The 22,422-nt window shown below is 58.6% G+C and overlaps 1 protein-coding gene and 2 long non-coding RNA genes across 3 annotated transcripts in view; 2 read left to right on the top strand and 1 right to left on the bottom strand.

Moving 5' to 3' along the window:
• Positions 1-425, bottom strand: part of MPPED1 (metallophosphoesterase domain containing 1) — an 80,119-nt gene extending 79,694 nt beyond the window's left edge. The window contains exon 1 of the mRNA XM_070254477.1: positions 159-425. The gene's annotated coding sequence lies outside the window, so the exon portion shown is untranslated. The remainder of the gene's footprint in view (positions 1-158) is intronic.
• LOC138921279 (uncharacterized) lies at positions 224-9,258 on the top strand. Its single transcript, XR_011433727.1, has 3 exons — positions 224-362; positions 8,471-8,550; positions 9,121-9,258. It is a non-coding gene; the product is annotated as an uncharacterized lncRNA (long non-coding RNA).
• Positions 9,259-14,258: 5,000 nt separating this feature from the next.
• Positions 14,259-21,618, top strand: LOC138921280 (uncharacterized). The gene is made up of 4 exons (XR_011433728.1): positions 14,259-14,719; positions 15,548-15,705; positions 20,143-20,382; positions 21,136-21,618. It is a non-coding gene; the product is annotated as an uncharacterized lncRNA (long non-coding RNA).
• Positions 21,619-22,422: the final 804 nt, after the last annotated feature.

Genomic DNA, 22,422 nt, shown 5'->3' with positions numbered 1-22,422 from the left:
ACAGGCCCGGCCCCTCTACTGAGAGGAGGTGAGAAGGGGGCATGGCCCCTCTGAGGCCCATATAAGGCACCTCAACAAATGTTTACGGGTCCCCTTCCCCCACCACACTCACATCGCACCGTGCCCACCACCCCCCCACCCCGCCCCACATTCATTACCGCTTCAGAGGCAGTCCCCCGACCCCCTGTGCCAGACCCTCAGGCTGGCCTGCCCTCGGGGAGAGCCCAGTCTGGTAGAGAGGCAGACAAGGAGGCAGAAAATTCCCCTCACGGGTGCAAGAGGGGACGTGGGGACAGCTACTCGGGGTGTCTTCTTGAAGGTGGATACAGCCCAACTGAATAAGTGCCTGCCAAGGAGAGAAGGTATGGAAAAGACATCCCAGGCAGGGGGAAGAGTGCATGCAAAGGCCTTGGCATGTTTGGAATGGCAGCTTCAGCGGTGCCGGAGAAAGGAGTGGGGGGAGGGGCAGGTGCCAGGTCAGGAGGAGCCTTGGCTGCCTGCCTAAGGGGGTAGACTTTATTAGGAGCAGTGGGGAGGCATAGAAAGTTTTTGAGCAGGGGCATGACATGGTCAGGTTTATGTTTTTGGAGTTTGCTCGGGTAGCCCTAACAGAGGAGGAGGAGGGGCTGGAGTGGAGGGGCTGGGGCTGCGGCGGAGGGAGGCCTGGGCTGCGGCCCTGAGGCCAGAGAGGGGGGCAGAGGTGGCCGAGGGAGCCTCCGGCGGGCACCCTCCTCCTCTTCCTTGTCTGTGGACCTCACTTCTATCCCCCCGTGCTGGGGCAATTCTGGGGCAGAGTGAAGGGGCCAGGCTGGAAATGCACCCCTACCCAGGCTAGTGGAAGGAGTGGTGGAGCAGCTGGTGGGGGCGGGTGCACAGCATGCAGGGGAGGAGGCCTGCATTTCTCCTCTGGAGCATGGAGCTGCCACACCGTCTCCCCCCAGGGTCAGTCCTGGGAAGCGGATTCCCCAGTGCCCTCACCCCGCCAGACAGGTCCCCCCACAGTTATTCACTCTGCCCCCAGGAGCCACCCTGACCTTTGCAGGTGCCCAGCTGGGGTCTGCCTGCCCTGTGAGTGTCAGAGCCCCAAGGTGGGGACTTCCCAACCAAGAAGAGAGGAGGGCGAGAGGAGCCACCTGGGAATTTAGGGGACAAAGCCCAGACTGCTACTGAGGAGAGATCCACTGTCAGCCCCACTGCTCAGGTGGCTGCAGCGTCCATTGGCACCTGTGTCGTCCTAGGAACCTGCAAGTGCCAGGCCTGCACTGGATGGCCAGGGAGACAAGGGGCACCCTCATGCAGCCCCTACCATCCAGCCGTGGCCAGTGAAAGGCCAAAGGGGAGACAGACCCAGGGCCCAGCCTGGACCAAGTATGGGGTGGTGGAGGGGGCGGAGCAGGGCATCCTGGAAGCGGGCGTGAGGGCTGGGCCTGGAAGAAAGGCAGAAGGTGGACAGGGGAGATGAGCCTGCCAGGAGCGACAGTCAGAGCTGCAGGTGCCCAGGAGGAGAAGCACGGGGAGGACAGGCAGGTGCGGACCCCTATAGGACTGGAGCATGCCATAGGGCAGGCCACATGGGGCCTTGAATGCCATACTCAGTGGGCCACGGGAGTCCCTGAGGACATTTGGGCAAGGTGCTCCATGGTGTCTGTGTCCCAGTGCCCAGGACAAGGCCATTGTCTATTGAGTGAGTGAGTGAATGAATGAATGAATGAATGTGGAGTATGAAGGACCGTCCCCAACTCGGCGGGGAGCACCTTTCTCTCCCGGGGCTGCAGGCCTCCTGAGCACAATGTCTCCGAGGGAGGTGACGGAAAACCACCATGCTGTCCTGGGAGACAGGGCTTTAGCTCAGTGGCCCACCGGATTCCACCTGCTGCCCGCCAAGGACAGAGCCATAGCTTGGCCGTGGTCTCAGGAGCCCCCGGAGGACACATGGTTTGAGATAGTGGAGAATTTCTGGTCCTGGTCCCCGGGGCGAGAGCACAGAAGTTCCTGTGACACCCATCCTCCAAGGCCAGCTTCCTCACCACACCTCCAGTCCCTCCAGCCTTCCCCTCAGCTCCCAGAACACCATCGCTTACCTTCCCGGGACACGCGTTTATTGAGCACCTATTGTGTGTCTAGCACTCTAGCACTCCTTTGGAACAAAGCATGAGCTCCCCACCAAAGGGGCCTGCCATTGCCTGCATCACCAGTCCCAGGCACTGAGCTCTGAGCTTGACCCACACTACCCTGGTCCGGGCTGCTTCCTGGAGGTCGGACTCCCTCGGGCCCCACTCATCACACACGGCCTGGGGCTGAGCAGGTGCCCAGTGAATGGGCTCTGAAAGATGGGGAACGAGGAGCGCAGGGTGAGCAGGATGGTCCCACTCCTAAAAGAGCAACCAATCTGGCAAACACAGCAGACATTCTGCTTTTGGAAAAATTTAATAACACAGTGGCACTTGTTCCTGGAGACTAATAGAAACACTACCCAATTCCACACTGCGAAACCAGCCAGGGGATGGCTCCTCCGCTGCGATGCATTTCCTGGGCACCTACTATGTGCTGGAGGCGGGGGAGAGAAAGAGGAGAGCCAGACTGTCAGCCTCAGAGAGGCGGAAGGTTGGCAGATGTTCGTGACACAGGGAGAAGAGGGCACCTGAGGCAGGGGGACGGGCAGCAGATGCGGCCCAGGGACACTTAGAAGGAGGCGATGTGTGTGCCCCAGAGGAATACAACTCTACTGTGAGGATAAATGTGAGAGGAACAGGCCAGCAGAGGGACCAGCCTGTGCAAAGCCTCAGAGTCTCAAAGGAAGATGGTGTGATATCCCCTAGCCAAGAAATTCACCTTCCAGGAAGGTGCCCCGAGTCAGTAACTGCAGGCTGTTTATAGTAGCCCCAAATCGGAAACAAGCTAAATGCCCAGCCAGAGGGAATCAGTTTCAAAAATTATGGTATGTCCAGGGAATTTCAAGTAGCCAAATCACGTTGCTGAAATGTGATATGGCGGGAAAATGATATCCGTGCTCATCACACATCTCGTGAACAAGTGAAGGAGGCTACACAAGACAACACTTGATTCTGTGTTTTGAAAAATGAGAAAAGATGGTGGATAAGATTGTGGGGGTAAGATTTTAGGTGAATTTTAACTTTATTTACAGGATCTTCTTGTCTCCAGGTTTTCTATGATCATCAGAGTATCGTGAGGGATGGAGGGCCACATTCAGGGAGGGGTGTGAGGAGAGTGTGGGGTGCTTGTAGGGCAGCTGGGCTGAGCTGGAGCCCTGGGCAAGGCCCAGGCCTTGGGGGACCTGTAGTGCCTCATTGACAGAGATCTTAGGTCTTCCTTCTGTCCTCGGGTGCTCCATGGTGCCTGGCTCATCGCTGGCATGCAGGATGTAGTTATTATTCAGTAGATATTCACTGGGCTCCTACACCCTGCTAGGTGCTGTGTCAGGCCCTGGAAATCACGTGGCAGGGGAGGCCAGAGGATTTCAAGGGAGGTGGCAGTCTGCATGGGCCGGAGGGGTTGGGAGAGGTTCCCCGGAGGAGGTCACCTGGGCTGGGCCGGACGGATGAAGCTGGCTTTGCATCCCCACCTCTGCCCCATTACTCCCTTCAGGGTCTCTGTCTGCCAGCCCAGGTCTGTCTGGATCCTGACACTGCCCAGAGGCGGGTCAACTTCAATGCAGCTGTCTGGCATGGGCCTCATCCCTGACCTTCATCTAGGCCCAGAGCCCAGGTGGAAAGGCCATGCCCTGTCAGGGACCCCAGACCCTGCCCACCTCTGGTCGGGCTCGAGTACAGCCTCGGATGACTGCCCCAGCTCCTGCACCAGGCCCTGACCACTGGTTGAAATCCTGCCTCTGCCTCTGCCTCTCACAGCTCATGACTCTGAACCTCAGTCTCTTCTCCTTGATCACTGTAAAGTTGGTACAACAATCTCTGCCTTGAGGGCAGTGCACATAGAGTGCCCGGAACACAGTTGGCACTCAGCAAGTGGTGGCTGTTAACACTGTCACAGGTCTAGATACCAAGTCTGGGGATCTGGATTCTAAGTCAGTTCTGCCACTGACTTGCTTGGGACCTTGGGACATTCTCCTGTGTCTCTGAGCCTCTGTTTTCTCAACTTGAGAAAAGTGATGTAACAGCTCGCTCCCAGGCTTGCTCAAGACGAAATGACAAGATGTGGGAAGACCCCAGGAGCTCCCTCCTCCTGCTCCTAGCAGAGCTTCTGCCCAGACTGTTGTCCAGATGAGTCCCCTGCCCCGATCCGTTCCAGGGCACAACCCCCCATAGACCCTCTGGATCCATAGGACCCAGAAAGCCAGGTACAGAGAAGGGCCCTGCGTCAAGTGAGCTCCAGGACACTTAGCTGATCATTCCACAGGGGTCTGCCCCAGGCAGGTGGCCTGGAGGGTGAGGCATTTGTCACTGGACAAGTGGCCCAAGATACGTCTCAGAAATGGTGTCCCCTACCCCAGGCGAGACTGCCCCAGGATTGGCGTCCCCAGGAGCTGGACAGAGGCCAAGCTCAGGCAGGGCCAGCCACCCCCTGCAGGCTGCAGGAGCCAGAAGGATGCTGCAGCCCGCAGCCTTCCTGAGGAAGGGGTCAGCTCCTGGTGCCACTCCTGGTCACCAATAGTGTGGGTGGCCTAGGCTCCCAACACCCCTGGCCCGGCCCCTCCACGCTGCCTGCCAGGCCTTTGTTGTTTTTAGAGAACTTTTCCAGATTCCTTGCAGCTAGTTTATTTCTTACAACAGCCTGGGTGGGACCTCAGCTGGGGGCAACCTCCCCTGTGCAGGGAGACTAGCAGGCCCCTTTTACAGATGAAGAAACTGAGGTCCCAAGAGATTTCAAGACCTGTCCAGCCAGTATATGGTCAAGTTGGAACTGCAGGGCCAGTCTTCAGACTTTAGGACACCTGTTCTCTCCCATCCACCCTGCCCCCATCCAGGTGCCAGTCCATCTCCTTCCAGCACGACTAAAGGCCCCCAATACATCTAGGAACCATCCCAGCACTGCCAGGGGCTGCTGAGCTCCGCTGAGCTGTCCAGGGTCCTGGCCAGGCCCGGCCCTGCCCAGCAGCCTTCTCTCATCCTTCCCCAGACTGCCACCTCTTCTCACCTCCTGGATCTCAGAGAAGTGGGAACAGGTGAAGTTGGGCCCACCCCAGGGCTCCCGTGCCTGCACTCTCTGTGGGCCCTTGGATACCTCACTTCAACCTCAAAGCCTTGGTTTCCTTTTCTGGAAAATGGGTGCAACGTGGGGCAGGCCAGGAGGTGGTTCATATTCGATAAACTTCCAAAGATAGCACGGCCATCTCCTCTGGGCCAGGCAAAGTCAGAGACCCAGAGGGACTCGGACCCTGCCCTGCCCTTGAGCGAGGAGTCCAGATGGTGTAGGGCCTGGAAATTGACGGTGACCACACACTGCTGAGCAGAGGGGGACATGGGCTGGGGGAGTGCAGGGGACCTCCCATCCCTCCTGGGGGCAGAGAAGGGGAGGTACTCGGAGAGTGCCCGGTGACAAGTGCATTGGGGTTGGGGGGCCACGTAAGCAAAGGCCTGGAGGTAGGAGCCTAAGGGCAGCCTAGGGAGAGCGGGGCAGGGAGAGGGGGCAGCAGAGGCAGCACCTCTCCCAGCTCCACCTGTGAGCCCAGAGCAGAGCCCCAGGGGAGGCCAGTGGGGCCTGGCCAGATCCCTCACAGTGGATGGTGCAAAGCCAGGACAGGGATAGTGAAGAGGGGCCCTGGAGGGAGTACGACCAGGGCTCCGTGACTTACTGACAATAGTAAAAACAACAGCTAGTCCTGGGCACTTTTGCGTGTCCTCCTTCAATCCTCATGGCCCCCGCACCAATGCAGTGTGGCGTGGTGGGCAGAGGTGGCAGGATCCCGGCACAGTGGGGTCCACAGGCGGCCAACATCCCCCTCCAGCTGAGCTTATGATTCCTTCAATGTCCTTGAGCTCTGTGACCCCACCAGGAAAATAGGTGAGAGTACTGCCTGCCTCGTGGGGTCCTGTTGAGGACCAGGTGAAGTGGACTGTCCGTGGGCCCTGAAAACCAGGCCCTCTGTCCTTGGGGACATTTGACTTCACTGCTGGTGCTCACCAGACCTCTCTCAGGGCAGCTCTGGCATCTTCTGGGTCCCCTGTGTCTTCCTTTCTCTCAGGAACTGCCCCACCCCAATAACTGTGCAAAAGCAGCTTGGATTTAAGGGGACCAGGATGTGGGTGACCCCATCCCCACAAGGACCCCACAGGGGGCTCAGGTGCCACAGCCAGTAGCAGGAGTACCAGGTTCAAGTCAGGCTCTCTGACCTCCGAGGCAGGTCAATGGCAGTGCTGGAATCAAACCCAGAGAGGAGGGAACAACGTGGGGTTTGCTCCTGGGACCCAGGAAAGGGACAAGCGAAAGAGGTCCCAGCTCAGACGGGGAAGCCCAGATGCAGAGCTCCGCTGCCCCCGCCCACACAGGAGGCCTGTGGGAGGCTACGCTGAGATGCTCACAGCATGGGCCTGGGTCTCGGCTCAGGTATCCCGGCCCGAACCCAGCAGATAACAGGGCCCCAGGGTGAGCCAGACCCCGGAAAGAATGGCCTGGGGAGTAGAGAGCTGGGAGCTACAAGCACTAGGCAGCAGCTCAGAGGGCACTTGCTTCAAAGGCAGCGAGACCTGAAACCTGGGCATCCCCATGCCCTGCCTCCAGTCCCCTACTCCTGTGCCAGGCAGCACCCCAGGTCTTGTCCACCTGCCTCCTGAATCCAGTACCTCCCATCCTCACGGCCTTCCCTGGGCTCCCTGCTCCCCACACTGCAGTCAAGGTCACCTCCCCTACTTGCAAACCTCGATGGCTCCCCATTGCTCTTAAGTCTGTATCCTGCTGGCAGGGGGTGGGGTTGGGGGAAGCTCTGCCCATCTCGCCCAGGATGCACTTTGCCAGTAACCTACCTCTCCTGGGCGCCACCCACCCCCCAGGACGGTAACTGCTCTGCCCTCTACCTCGGCCCATGGCCAGTGTCAGGACCCTGAGCTGTGAACTTCCCATGGGCTCAAGAAGCAAGGGGGCAGCTGGGCAGACCTGCGGTGCAGCAGCGGGCGAGGCTGGGGCTTCCTGACCCCCAGGTGCGTTCCTGGAGCCCACTCCTGAAGCATCTCGAGCCCTGCCTCATTTCCCTCCTGCTGGAAGTCACCTCCCCAGCACCCTTCACCTGGGAGAGCAGGGCTGGAGGGGTGTCAGACCTGCCACTGGGGTCCTGGGCAGGGGAATTGACCTGTTGCCTCATCTGTGAAACAAGGGTTAAGGGTTAAAGGTTAAGGGTTAAAGATTAAGGGTTACCTGCCCCGTTAGTCTGTGCCGATCACTTGGGATAAGGAGTGTGAACTGCCTAGTGCTGGCTATGACTCTCAGTAAGTACAAACCAGTGCCAGTCCCCAGGAAACCCCCAGGCCCCTGCCCCAGCCCCTCCTTGACCACTGGTTGTCCCCATGCTACTCACTGCTGGACCCCAGCTTCATTCCCGCCGCCCAGCAGGCGCTCAGCAGACACTTGATGCACCAGATGCATCAGACACAGCAACCCCAGGAAGCACCCCCCACTTTTGTTGGTGCCTGAAAACCCCCCACTGGACCCGTTATCCTTGGTGAAAGGGGAAATCCCAGGGAGGCATTATGGGACCGTGGGGGCCGTGCCAGCCTCCTCCTGCAGACGCCCCCCAGCCCACCTCTTTCGGAAAGGAGGCCCCTCCCCGGCACTCCTGCAGGCCCTCAGGCCTCCACCTGCGTGTCTCCCGTGCCCATGGCTCCCTCTTCCCCAGGGGCCTGTTCCATCTTTGGGGTCTTACCTGTCAAAAGGCTCTTCCTTCTGTTGAGCTCACAGCTTCTTCCCCCCTTGCTCGCCACCCCACCTCCAGGGCTGCACGGCACCCTTGGCTCTCTCCAGGATGGCCCTGAGCAGGCCTGGGGCCGTCAGCAGAACTCCCTGAGTCTGCTCCCCCCCAGACCCACAGCCCCATCCTGCAGCTGTCCCCCAGCTAACACAGCCACCCCCCTGCCCACCTCAGTCCCCTTCTCCAGATGAGCCCCACGTTCTCTCTCCCCTCGAGGTGTGGCATCCAGACTGGCACTGAAATCAAATGCAACTCTTACACGGGCACGAGGCAAGGGAAGAAGCCAGCTAAGTAGTGTCTGCTGCTGTGTGGCAGTCATTCACACCCTAGTCTGAATGTTTCCTGCCATTTCCTACCAGTAGATTTGATTCAGAATCATCACAGATAGGTAGGGAGAGATCTCAGGCCCTTCTACTCCAGCCTCACCCTATTCCCTCACTGTACGAATAGGAAACAAAGCCCAGCTTGAGAAAGGAACCGAGGAGAGGGAATTCTCTGTCCCCAGATTAGAAGAAGGATAAACGGTCCTGAAGAGGAGGGTCAAGGGTAGAGGGGAGGAGGCCGAAAGCAGACTTCTGTGATTTCTCCATCCAGGATCGTGGATGCCAGAGACCACAGGGGCTGCCGATAAACCTTACCGCTCGAATTCATCAGGATAGTCACCCATTTCACAGGTGAGGAAAGTGAGGTCGGAGCTGTTGAGTGACTTGGCCAAAAGGTGCATTGCAACTGCCTCGATCTTCGTGACCCCGACCTCCAGGCACTTCCAGCCCTGACAGGCTCCGCAGGCAGCGTGGGGGGGAAGAGGAAGATGTGTGTGCACGTGCAGTCCCCAGGCCCCCGCCCCGATGGAACATCACCTGTTCGGCCTCCTCCTCACTCCCACGCGGGGCACCCTGCGCCGCCCTGCGCTGCAGCCACTCCCGGAGACGACAGAAGCCGCTGTGTTCCAGCACACACAGCCTGCCTTTGAGTCTCATGACCACCGGGAAAGGTGGCATTATTTCCAGTTTACAGATGACAAGCGGGGGCTAAGAGAATGGACTTGCCCAGGGTCACACCTTGAGTCCCTGGTAGGACTGGAGTGACACCCTGTTCCGGCACCGTTCCATCCCTGGGCCTCTGGCGCTCTACTGTGCCTGGGCCAGCAAGGCAGCCCCGGAAACAGCTCGAGCCCTACTCCTTCCCTTGTGTGCCCAGAGCAGACATCACTGATCAATTGCGCTGCTCTCTCCTGTTACCAGGATGCAGCTTCAGAATCCTGGCACAGGGCTCCTGGCAGCCACTGGGAAGGGTTGGCCCTGGAAACATCATCTACTGGCCTCTTCCAAAGGACCTGCTGGACCCGCTAAGCTCCTACCTGCCCACAGGACCGAGACAGGCATCTCTGCCCTGCCGGGTAACAGAGGCAGTCACTTCCCGCAGGGTTGGGCCTGGAGCTGACCCAGGACTCCCCGTGGTCCAGCAGAGCTCCCCAACACCCACAATGCCCTCTCTCTCTCCTCACAGCTCTCTGGGGCCTCCACCTCCTCACCTTGAAGATGACCATTCCTGGTACCCCACAGAACCACAGAGACCCCCATTGGCCTAAAGCCAAAACTGAGGCCACCCCTCCAGCCTCTGCCTCCCTCAGGGACCCCTCTAGCCAGCACGCCCCTCCTCCACATCTTCCCCACCCTCGGCGGACCAGCTCCTCCTCACCTGCATTCAAACTTGCTCGTGTCTCCTGACCTAAGAGATAAGACCTCTGCCCCTTCCACATCACCCTCCAGCCATCGGCCATCTCCTCCCCCTTCTCAACCAAGTTTCCTGAGAAAGGCCTTGACGCGTGCCATCTCCACTCTGCTGCCATCCCAGCCCTTTCCTTGGACAAGGCAGGTCACCAATGGCCTCCTGGTGTCCACCGCGGTCCTGCTCGTCCCCAGCCATGTGGGCCTCTCCCCCTGCTCTCAGGACAGAGTCCGGCCTCCTAGCCATGGCCCTTGACTCTGCCTGTCCCAATCCTGGGGACATCCCCATGCCCCACCCTCACTCTACTCTCTAGACACACCTACCGACTTCCTTCTCGCTGGCTCTGGGCCTCCATGCCGGCTCAGTCCTCTGCCCCCCTGGGAAACAACCCCAGCAGCAACCATAAGCTACGGTTTATTTAGAACGACTGCGGGCCGGGCATCGTGGTGAGCAGAGCTTAGCCCATCCCGTCCTCCATCAATCCCTTCTATTCATTGACTCCAGAAACTTTCACTGACCATCTACAATGTGCCGCATCCCTTTGTAAGCACTAGGGCACGGCTGTCAACTGAGCTGTAGGCATTATTGTTCCAATTGTACAGGTGTGGAAACTGAGGCTCAGAGAGGCTAAGTGACCTGTCTGGGCTCACACAGCCATGAGGTGGGCTCCACGTGTGACATCCACACCTGCCCCCGTGCCATGGCCTCCCTGTGGGCCACCTGCTCCAAGTCAGCCCCAACGCTGCCCACCCCCCACCTCCCACTCCCCTCAGCTGCCCCTGGATCCCAGCACCCTCAGTGCTTTGTTCTCCTCCCTGGGCGCCCCCCCCCCAGCCCAGACTATCCCCACCGCCGGGCCGCCAGCCTGGCTGCTGTCTCTCCGGGAGCCGCTGCCAAGCCGTCAGCTCCTTTCATCGCCCCAAGGCAGCCAGAGGGAGCGCCAGCAGCAGCCTTGGCACACGCCCGCTCCGGCCACTCCCGGCGTGTTCTCAGACACAGACGCCAGCCCAGCGGGGCGGGCACCCAGCTCCGAGCCCACGGCTGCAACAAGGAAGGGTCACTGGGGGACCCAGCCCCCTCATTACACGTCAGGAAACCTGGGCTGGGGATCAGCCAGGCCTCCTTTGAAACTGTCTAGCCAAATCAGCCCGTCAGAGTGGCGATCAGATGTCCATGGGAGGCGGTTCCCTCTGCTGGAATGTTCTCCATCCCTCCCCCACCGGCCAGCCCCTCAGGGCTCAGCGAGGGCAGGCCCTTCCTCAGAGGCCCTGACCTTCACCCAGGGCCAAGCTCCCTCTTAGCACTCATAGCACCCAGCCCAGGCGCCTGGCTGTCAGCCCAGATGGGCACCTAAGCTAAGGAAGCTTGGGGGAGGGACGGGGGACCTCGCAGGGCTCCCCGTGGGTCCACTTGGTGGTCCTGCTCCTCCCGACATGTGGGCACAGGCTGGCCTTCCAGGACTTCCGTGTTTGGCTCCTGGAGGCAGGACCCCTGTCCCCATCCTGACTCCGGGCACCCAGAGGCAGCCGAGAGCTGGGCAGGGGGATACCCAACTCCACGGAGATGCCCATGGCCTCAGGAAACTCTGTCCCACGCCCTTGGCTTTGAGGTGAGGATAAGAGAGCCCAGCCCTGGCTCCAGGATCACCTCCATAGAGTCCGTCCTGGGTCTCTGAGCCTTCACTTCCTCCTCTGCCAAACGGATTCTGATTCTTCCTGGTCAGGCTGCTGACAGGTGAGCCAAGGTGATAGACACAGGCCCTGCCCTTCCGCGCCCTCCTGCTGCCCTCCTTTCAGAGTGAGAAAGCTGTGAGCTGGGTGAGAGCCCCTGGAGAGAGGCAAAGGTGGCCAGCCTGTCCTCTCTGGGGCCTCCCTCTGCCCCTTCCGGGCGTCATGGAGAAAAGCAGGCAGTCCAAGACTGGCAGGAGGCAGGGTACCTCCTGGCGGCAGGGGTCTTTGGCTGGCCGCACTGGCCAGGCAGCGAGGGAGGGAGTGTCTGCAACAGGAACCACATCTGAGGAGCTAAGGAAAAGGGCTGTGATGTGTGAGGACAGTAAGTTGAAGGAAGAGTGAGAAAGAAGCATGTGGAAGGGAGAGACCCTAGTGGCTCCGAGGCCCTGGCCCCTGCAGCCATCAGTGCCCACCAGGCCGGCCCACTCCAGACTCCGGGTCTCCCAGTTCCGGCTTCAGCTTCAGGGAGAGAATCCCACTGGGCTGCGCTTGGGTCATGTGTCCAGCCTGCACCAATCAACCAAGGTGGAGTTGGGGTCACACAGCAGAGAGTGAGCCTGGCCAATCCCAGAGAGGGGAGAAACTGTGGGCGGGGCAGCCACTGACAGGTGGCTCCTCATTTTACAGGTGGGAGGTAGACAGGCCCCCAGGGCAACTGTCCCTCGGTAATGTGTCCCGGAATCCTTGGACCAACCCAAAGGCCCAGGGTGGGAGGGAGCCAGTGTGCTCCTGAAGGGAGGAGAGGTGGGGCAAGGCTCCCAGGTGGGCCCCAGCGCAGGGAGCAGGCAGGTAAGATGAGGTCCCTGTTTTGAGCAATGACGCTGGTGATGAGGCCAGGAGTTGATCCAGGAGGACGGAGGGAGTGGATGCAGGACAGGGTGAGGAGGGTTAAGAGCATGACCTGGGCCATCCGGGTCAGGTGGAGGGAGAGGAGCCACCGGCCAGGGCTCCAGGACACACGATGGTGCTTGCTGGGTGACACAGAGGATCGAGTGGGAAGCCAGCCAGCAGCAGGACCAACAGTTCAGTCTGAAACATCTTGAGCCCGAGGTTCTGTGGTCCACTTGGGAGAGAAGGTGAGAGGGTGGTGGCCACAGGGGAGAGAGGCCTGGGCTGCCATTGGGGACTGGGGGGGACTGACATGGACAGAGGTGGCCTGCGAGGTCAGAAGAGTGGTCAAGACAACATGGGAGATGCCTGGAAAAGAAGGGAGGCCGGGACTGAGTCCTGAGGAACGCAGCATTCAAGAGAGGAGTGCCGGAGGAGCAGTGGGGAAGCGGAGGAGCGTGGGGAGGGGCGAGAGTCAGGCCAGGGGGCTAGACCGGGAGGGCCCCAGGAAGAGAACTGGACCTGACAACCAGGAGGCCAGAGGAAGCCTTGAGGAAGGGTCCCCTCACAGGGGCTGGGGTTATGGAAGTGAGACAGGAGACACCCACCCAAACAGGGCATCTCTCTGTGCCCCTGATTCTCTGTACTTGGGAGCAATTCTCCGTTGTGTTGAGAATAATGACCCCAATGTCCATCGGGGCAGAGATTTCTTCAGTTAGCGTCTGAAACATGTTGGGAGATAGCCACCTTCTATTCCCAGGGCTCCCTAGTAAGCCGAGGTTACCCCATTTTACAGAAGGGAAAACAAGCAGAAGCAGCTCATCAAAGGACACACAGCACATGGGAGGCAGAGCTGGGACCAGGGCTAAGGACCCTGGTAGCCAACCCAGCATTGTCTCCTCCTGACCTTGTCCGCGCTCCAGGTGATGCTGGGAGTGAAGGTCACCGCCACAAGGGAGTAAGAGCATCTCTGGTTAGACTTCCTCTCCCCAGGCCTCAGCCCCTCCATCCAGGAGCCTGAGCTGGGCCTCTGCTTGGCCGTGATGCCCTCTCTCTGGATCCACCCAATGAGGTCAAGAAGGTGCCCCAGCTCTCCCGGCGAGGGCTGGGATGTCCTGGGTGGATGCCCACTCTGGTCAGTTGCCAGCATCTAGACTCCCCACACACCAGCAACTTCAGGAAGGAGGCACAAGGGCAGACAGGCTCTCAGATGGGCACAATTCCAGGGCCGTCATGGCTTCCGGGAGCTTGATGGGGCCAGGTTCAAATCCTGGCTCTTCCACTTGCTACCTGAATGACCTCAGACAAGTGTGAACCGCATGTCAGAGCCTTCATTTCCTCATCTGTATTGTAGAGGATCGATGTGCCTATCTCCCAGGGCTGCTGGCAGGATTAGATAGGTTGCCCTTCGAACAGTCACCTGGAAGCAGGGGGAGGAGCCTGTTCATGTTGGGCGTTGACCAACAAGAACCAGCAAGAGAGATGAAGATGGATCTGCCCTCGCACAGCTGCAGCAGACTCGCACACTTGGAGGCAACAGTAAGCTGGGCGGTGCAGTGGGACCTCCAGGGCCCACCTTTTCCTATAAATATGAGCCAGCACTCCTCGCTTCCTTGCCTTTGCCCGTGCTGTGCCCTGGGCTGGTGTGCCCGGGTGGTACCTGTCCTTCGAGGCCGGTATCTGCACACTCTGGCTGACATGTCTTAACACGGAGACAGTCACATTGTTCCAGCTGAGCTTCTCTCTTTGACGGGGGTCATTGGTACCACACAGATGGCCCCTTTGAAGCTCATGTTCCAAACAAGCAGCCACCCACGGGCCTGGGAGGCCCTAGGGAGCCAAGGGGACCCCCCACCGCTCTTGCCTGGCACCGAGGGAGGGCGGGCAGGACCGGGCAGCCCCATGCAGGAAGCCGGGTGTTTACACTGCAAACAGGGGCTGAGGGGAGACTGCGCTGGGGACTCAGCGTTGGGGAGCTACAGACGCCCGGGGGCCAGGCAGCATGTTTGTCCTGGTCCCCGGGGGTTCTGGCCACCTCCCACAGCCCAGAGCTTGATTGTCTCTATCTGTTCTCCCCCAGTGTGACGTGGAGAGACACACTTTATGTCCATGTTGTTGGGGGAGCAGCCTGTGCCGTCCCTCGGTGAGCTGGCATCCTCCTGGCCCTGCTGAGCAAGTGAGCAGAGATGCGGGGCCAGCCCGGCTCCCAGCCCTGCTACTCCAGCCTCATCAGCCCCACTCCCTCTCTGGCCTTGCCTCCCTCCTTCAGCACCACCCCGGACTGCGCCAGCAAACCCCGCTCCATCCCTCATCCCTTTAACATCCCTTGGCCCTTGCGCCAAGCCCTGTGCTCAAGCCAGTGGGTGCAGGTGAAGGAGCTGGGTCCCTGTGCAGGGAGAGACAGAAGCTGTAAGAAGAGGCCAGCAGCCAGACACCCAGCCCCGCCGCTCCCCTGCTGGGTGACCTCGGGCAAGTCACTGCATTGCTCTGGGCCTGTTTCTTCATCTGTAAAACGGGATGATGCCAACCCTAACCTCCCCCTCGTGGGACCAGTGTGAGTATTAAATATAAGTCAGGGCAGGTGAAGTGTTCAGAAAGCGCTGGGCCCAGCATGCGGGCTGAGTAGGTGTCACTGTTGGTACCATCGCTGTCACCCTCGGTGCTGGGACAGTGGGTCCAGATGAGGAGAAAATGCTGCTTTATGCTCATTACTTCCATCCTCACAACCCCGCTAGAAGGCCACTGTCAGACCCAGAGAATAGAATAGGAAACTGAGGTCACACCAAAGCCACCAGACACTGTGCGTGAAGCCTGTGTTCGACCCACCTAGCCCGGTGATAAGGATGGGGCAGGATGAGGGGGGCAGTGCGCTGTCAGAGAGGGGGCTCCTGGGGGCTCTGCAGGACCCCGTGTCCCTGTGTCCTAGGAGGCCGGCAGCCCTGTGGCCTCATCTCGGTCAGGACCAGGCCAGCCATCCTGCCCACTGGTCCTCGGGTTCTGGCCCAACTGTCCCCTCCTCCTCGGAGAGGCCTTTGAGCCTCCCAGGGCACCAGCCCCAAAGGACAGCGCCCTCCAGGCCTTCCTTCCAGGCTGGTGAGACGTGTCTCAGCCGAGGTCATCTCTGTCATCACTCAGACCAGACGACGTGGGAGGCAGCCACGAGGAACTCCTGTCCTCTCTCAGAGCCCCCTCCCAGGGCCTCCTGCCCAGGTTTCCCTTTAGACCCATCTCGAGTCCCCCTGGGTGTCTTGAGTCCCAGGACCCGGCAGGGTGGTGGATCTCTGACAAGCAGAAACAAAGAGGAGGTGCTGGTAGAAGGAGCCCAGGCCGCCCCGAGGCCTGGGAGCAGCTGGGACCCAGCCTCGTTTCCTCGTCCGTGCAGCGAGAGCCACAGCACCTACAGGAGCCCCAGGGTCCTGAGGGAACCACCTTGAGCCTCAGTCTCCTCATCTGTAAACCGAGGCTGATGACTCCAGGCCCATGTCACAGGACCGCAGAGAGAAATGCCCGACATTGGGACTGTGGGGTCACAGGAACGTGGTAAGTGCTCAGCAGAAATGAACTACGCTTGTCGTCCTCGCTCCCTGAGTCCTCCTGCGAAATGATGGTGGAGCCCTGTGGCCATGCGGTGGTGCATGTAGGGGCTACAGAGAAGGGTGGGTATGCGGGACAGAGGCCTGGCAAAGGGGAAGGGCCCAGGTGAGGGGTTGGACAGACATGGATTCAAGCACTGACTCCATCATGTAAAAGCTGGGTGACCTTGGCCCTGTCATTTAACCTCTCTGAACCTCTTGGCAAGGATTAAATGGGAAAAAGTGTAGGAAGAGGTCGATGGAGTGTCTGCACACAGTAGGAGCTTCATGAATGTCAGTCTCATTAGCACTTCACTCCTTGAAATGTGAATAGTTGGGAAAAGATGCTCGTTCACTCGCTCATGCATTCTCTCTCTGTCTCATGCACACACACACGTGCACACACGCACTTGCACACGTAGGTCCCTCCAGTGCTGCAGAAGACAGAGGGTCAGTGTCCACTAGCGGCTTCCATTGCCAAGGCCCTAAGACACCATGAAGCCACACACCTGCCTGGACCCACCGAGAAGGAGTCTCTGGAGAGGCTGGGGTTCGGGTGGGAGGAGGGCGAGGTGCTGAGAGCGCAGAAGACAGCAGCCTTGGTCTCCCAGGGGCACCCCCAGCCAGAGGCCAGGGTGCGGGGGCAGTGGGCGCCCTGGAGGGCTCTTTCCCTTTCTGGGCCTCGGTCTTCCTTCATGTGCAATGGGCAGGAGCCCCTGGGGGGCCTCAGGGATGGTGATCAGGTAAATACACAGAATAAAATCCTGATTCTCCATGACCACACAGGGGCCCCTCGCGCCCCCAACCCCAGCAGTGAGCTGGTAAGCCGTTGCTGAGGGCTTCTCTAGGGGGACAGCCCTGATCTGTGACACGTGCCAATTTCCATGGTGCAAATACTTCCACCGTGATCCATTTCCAGCTACCAACCTACACGCAGAGTTCGGAACAGCTGTGTACAGCTGGCTCTCGGGAGCCGGTGAGAGCCACCTCCATGACACCACAGCTCCCCACAGCCCACCTTTCTTCTCCCCTCACCCACCCCTCTCCTGCCACACCGGCCGTGCTTCTGGTCCCCACACACACCAGGCATGTTCCTGCCTCAGGGCCTTTGCACGTACTGTGTCCTCCACCCGGATGCTCTTCCTCTGGTTGTGGCATGGCTGGCCTTGTCTTGCCTTCCAAGTCTCAGCTCAAATGTCACCTTCTCCAAGAAGCCTGCCCTGACCACCTTGGTAATATTGCTCTCCCTCCCTGACCCACACACCCCTGCCACTCGTGATTTTATGCCGTCTTATTTCTATCAAGGCACTCGACGCTACTTGTGTGACACACGTTTCTCTGTCATGTGTTTTTATCTGTTCATTATCTGTCTAGCCTCCCACAGTGTTTGCTCCATCGAAGCCAGGCCTCCTCGGCTCGGTCATTGCTGTGTCCCTTTTGCTTATAGCACAGTGCCTGGCTCATGGTAGGTGCGCAGAGGATGTTAACAGCATAAATGAATGAATGAAGGAAGGAAGGAATGAGTGAATGAATGAATGAACAGACAATGAATGTCGGAACTTACCTGGCCCGATCCTCCCAGGCCCTGCCTGGCCCCCTGCACCCTCCCCGTCCCCTCCCCCTCCCAGAGCAGCAGCCCTAATTGGCCAAGCCCCCCTGATGGCGCCCCATTGTGGAACCTGTAATTGCGGTCTCCTGCCCTGTTCCCCCCACCCCGAATCTCCCTCTTCAGCAGAAAGGAAGGCCCGGCCCTATTGTGCAGCTCCCGTGACTCAGGGATGACCTCACCGGGCCGGCTGAGATGGGGCCCGGGGTGGGGGGTGGCCAGGCCCAGGTTGGGAAAAGCTTGGCAGCTGTGGTTGGGACAAAGGGCCCGGGGGCTGAAGCTCTTCCTGAGAGAGAGGGTTTCAGGGGTAAGACAAGGGTGCTTTTCACTAAAGAGAATAACTGGGGTGGGGGTGGGGGGATTAATCCATAAGAAAGGACCCCGAGGGAAGCCTGGGACAGGAGGCCACGTGCCTGAGCAGGACTTTGGAGACACAGACAGACAGACGCACCTGGGCCTGAAACCTGCCCATTGTGTGGCCTTGGACCAGTGACTTCCTCATCCCGAGCCTGTGTCCTTATATGTAAAATGGCCAGATAATAATACTGCCGTCCACATAGGATCGTCACGGGTCTGTACTAGATAACAGATGTCAGGTGCCGAGCATACAGTAAGTACTCAGTAAATGCTCATTTCTCCCCACCCTCTTTCCTAGACTTTCCTCATTCCTCACCCTCCCATCTCCCAAGCTCAGCTGCCCACCCCCCAAGCTGCCCACTCCAGCGCTGACCCCAGGAGCCCAGAGTCTGGCAGGGCCCCTCCTCCAGGGTCCCCCGGCTGGGCTGGGGCCCCAGCACACCTCCTGGGCTCCCGAGCTCAGGACCGGGTGGGCCCAGGAGGACCTCCATCCTCATGGGGGAACCGAGGGCAGATCCGCCCGGTCTCTGCACCCGAACCTCTGCCCTGGGCCCCTGGTTATTGCTCCAGCCCTGAGCACCACGCCCCGTCCCCTACCTGAGGGTCCCTGAGGAGTGGAGCACCTCTCTTTGCCATCAGGTCCCTCCCTCTGGGATGGGGACAGCGCCAGGGTCAGCAGCGTGCTGGGGGAACAGCGTGGGGCTTGGCGGGGCAGAGTGTGGGGGTGAGGGACAACAGGGTGTCTGGTCCAGCCTTCTGACCCCTTGTTGAACATTTTCTTCGGAATTTTATCAATACTATATAATTTTTAAGAGCAAGATATTCCGGATTAAAGCTCTTGACGTTAATTTAGTTTCTTGGTGGGTCTTCCATCAAGTGCGGTTAACCTGTTTTCAGTTTATTGTTTTATTTTCATTTTCCTTTTACTGAACTTGTTTTCATTAGGACCCACTATCTTCCCACACGACATCTCCGCTGACGATTTCCTCTTCCTAACGCTTTTTCAGCCATGTCAGGTTTCGCCCATGATCACTTCTGCCGCTGTGGGTTTTCTTTGGTGGCAATTTTTTTCTGCCGAGGCCAGTGATCCTTGAATCAATATCGCCAGTTCCCAATTGGGTTGGAAAGGTTTGAGGCTTCCATCAACCCCTACATCCAGAAGTTTCCCTGAGCGGGGGGTCGATCTGGGGGTGAGAATTCTCCTGCAGGAGAAAGGGCTCAGGCTGTGATCTGACTCCTTGCTGCAAGGAACTTTGGCCATCAAGGCACGTGGTGGGGTCAGAACACCCCGGAGGTCCAAACGCCTGGGCCTGGAGGTGGCCCAGGCCCTTGACAGAAGAGTGAGGATTGGGAAAACATCCGTGGCCAATGGCAACAGCCCAGCCCCGGCAGGACGACTAATGGCCCGGACCTTTAGGAATGAAGGTTTGGGTCACCCCACCGGGCGGGGAGCCACGACCAGCTAGGTGCTGGTCCTCTCTGCCCGAACTTCTGCCTCAGGCCCCTGATTACTGCTGCGGTGGGCAGTTTCCAAGAAGGCCCCTTGAGTGCAGGCGGGACGCGTGACTCGACTCTAACCCATAGACTATGTCAAAGGCGATGGGATGCCACTTCTGTGGTGAGGCTACGCAAGATGTGACTTGTCTTGCTAGCAAACTCCCTCCCTGGCTGGCCATGACGATGGCTGCTGCCACGTTGTGAGCTGCTGTGTGCTTGGAACTTAATCCTGCTCCAGCTGAGCCTTCAGCTGGTGACATATTATGCAGCAGTAGACAACTATGCGCCAGGCAAACACAAGAAGAAGTAGTCATAGTAGTAAGATACATTATTGGGCACCTACTGTGTGCCAGGTACCATTTTAAATGCTTCACACGCATTGTCTTATTTATCCCTCACACTCATCACAACCATCTCACGGTTATCATTTATAGATAAAAAAGAGACTCGGAAAGGTTAACACACCTGGGACATCCCGAGCCTGGCTGTGTGCTCAGAGCTGGCTGGAGAAAGGGGAGGGGACCCAGGGACAACCACCCACTTCCCTTTCTCCTCTCAGATCCCTCCCCTTTCCTCCCTGGGTGCAGACACCGTCTATCTTGTCCCAAAAGTGATCGTATGGACACGAAGGCCCCCGCAATACCGTTCTGCAGACATATTTCCCAGAAACATAATATCAATTTTACCTGCACTTTTAATAAGCATTTAACTCCTTCAATTGTCTGGTGGTCCATTTGCAGGGGAAACTGAACTACCTGAGCGTTTCTCACTCCACCTGCCGTACGGGAAAGAGATTCAATTAGAAAAATCTATTGCTAATTTGAAAGCTCTGATTCTATAATTTCCTACAGGGAAGACATGTAAATTGCGTATTATTTAACACCCTTACATGGCAGGTGAGTTCTGCGGGGGGCAATTATAATCCGCTCTCCACTCTTCTTCCAGATTCCTGACAGCGGGAGCGGGGAGGACGAGGAGGAGGCAGAACAGGAAAATATTTTGAAGGCTGGTCTCTAAGTGGCTTTAGGAACCACTAAGCCAGAATGGCCTGGACAAGGTCAGCTGGTTTGGTGCCCACCTTCCCGCCCATCGCTGGGCCACAGACTGTCACACAGGTCAGAGCCCCCCAGTCCTCTGCCCTTTCCTGAACCATCTGGAAGCTGGAAAGTCACTGTCCTGACACAGGTAATCGGAACACCCAGCCCTGCACTCCAGCCTCTCTGTCACCAGCTGTGTGGCAGGGGGCTGTCCCTTACCTGGTGGGCCCTGGTCCCCATCTGTACAATGTGGAAACCATAACACTCTCCATCCTGAGCGGCTGGGAGCCCCAAACCCAATATTGAGTATAAAGCAAATGGGGGGGCTTTGCCAACTACAAGGCACTGTGCCCCGTGGAGTGTGCCTGCGCTGGGAGTCAGACCCTAAAGCACCCACTGGGGGTCTGATTTCCACCCTCCTCCCCACCCCCACAAACTGCCAAGGAGCTCTTTCTCTAGTTGGACCCAAATCTTTCTGGCTAAGGGGCCTTTCCAGATAAGGCAATGTCTTCCCACACGGTTGTGGCTCTGGGCATCCCCCCTCCATGCGCACACGTGTGTGTACACACAGAGATCTGGGTAGATGTCTCTGGAAGAATGTTCGAGAAGGCAGGACCACCGGGGTCTGAGTGGGGAGCCAGGTGGTGGGGACAGACAGACCCAGTGCTTACTTTACCCTTTTGTACTGCTTGGGTTTCTTCGCTCTTTCCCTTTTTCCTTCCTCCTTCCCTCCCTTCCTTCTTTCCTTCCTTTTATGTCTGCCCATTACTTACTCAAAAACATGATTTTCTACATTTATGCATCTATTCATTTTTAACCAATGAGACGTGTGACCCAGGGCTCCTCCCTCCTTCCCACGACCGGAGCCCTCCTTTCTGATCTGTCTCATTCCATCCTTCAGGTCACAACATCCGAGCACCTTCCCCAGACAGACCCCAGGCTGGGCACCGAGGAAGGGTTGCTTGCACCTGAGCTGGGCCTGAGCTGGGCCTGAGCTGGGCCTTGAAGGAGAAGCAAAGTCCACCACTCCCTGCAGGGAGCTGTGGGCAGACACACCCCAAAAAACAAATACACTGCGATGGGCGCCAGGACAAGCCACCGAGAGCAGCAGGACAGCCAGTGGCCTGAGGGCAGGGGTGGGCGCCACCTGCTGGTCACAGATGAGAAGTGCACCTGGTGCCCACTTGGTCCTTCTGGAGGAGCCCGTGCTCCGGACTCTGAAGCCCTGGGCGGTGACTCCTGGGCTCCCACCCGAGGCACAACATCCTCCTCCCCACGAGTTTCTCCAAATAGCTGCTTCACGTGCTTTTCATAGACGTGATGTTTTTACATGTCAGAAGTGTGTCAGATACTCTATAAATCTTCATAAACTCCCCAAACGTGGTACAGGGCTGGCCCCTGTGCTAGGCACTGGTGACATGGTGACCAGCCAGATAGCCATGGTCCCTGCGGGCTCTGAGGGCAGGAGGCCAATACTAAACACTGTCACAAAGGGCCCATTTAGTGACAAGCGTAATCACGGCTAACGGGGAAGCGGAGAGGGGAACGTTGCGTCACTTGCCCCCTCGCCAGCTCTGCAAGGACGGATGTGACTGCTGCTTTACAGACGAGGCTCAGAGAGGTGGAGTGGTCCACGCGGCAGGAGGAGATGCAGCTCAGACAGGGACCCAGGGCTGCCAGGCCACCGGAGGCGGGAGGGTGCAGGCTCCCCCGCAGGCCCACTGCCAGGCTGCAGAAATGGTCCCCAACTCCCTTCCTAACAAGGCCCAGAGAGCAGCTGTGTCTCCAAAGCCTGGTTTCAATGGGTTTCTGCCATCGCTAGGACTAAGACCTGGCCCCCTGCAAGAGCTGCGCTCTTCTCCCGTCTAAAGGGACAAGTAGACAGAACCCCGAGTCCTCACATGCCGTCAGCCAGACCTTCTCCCCTCCCCCCACCTCCTTTCGTCTAATGATCCCACCATCCTTCAGGAGAGAAGAGGGCCCTGCAGTAAGATGTGGCCGTCCCTGGGCCACCTGGGAATTGCCATCTCTTTCCCGGCCTCAGTTTCCCCTCCTGTCTACTGAGAGGTCAGATTGACTCCTCTGAAGACCTCGGTTGATCTGAAGTGTTAAAATCCTCTTCGCCAGCCTTCCTCCTCCCTTCGTCAGCAAGCACAGAGACGCACAGACCTCTCAGTGATGCTGGGCA

Source organism: Equus caballus, chromosome 28, assembly GCF_041296265.1.
Source record: "Equus caballus isolate H_3958 breed thoroughbred chromosome 28, TB-T2T, whole genome shotgun sequence".
NCBI classification, from domain to species: domain Eukaryota; kingdom Metazoa; phylum Chordata; class Mammalia; order Perissodactyla; family Equidae; genus Equus; species Equus caballus.
Note: the sequence above shows the minus strand (reverse complement) of the source record. Positions and strands in the feature narration are given on the sequence as shown.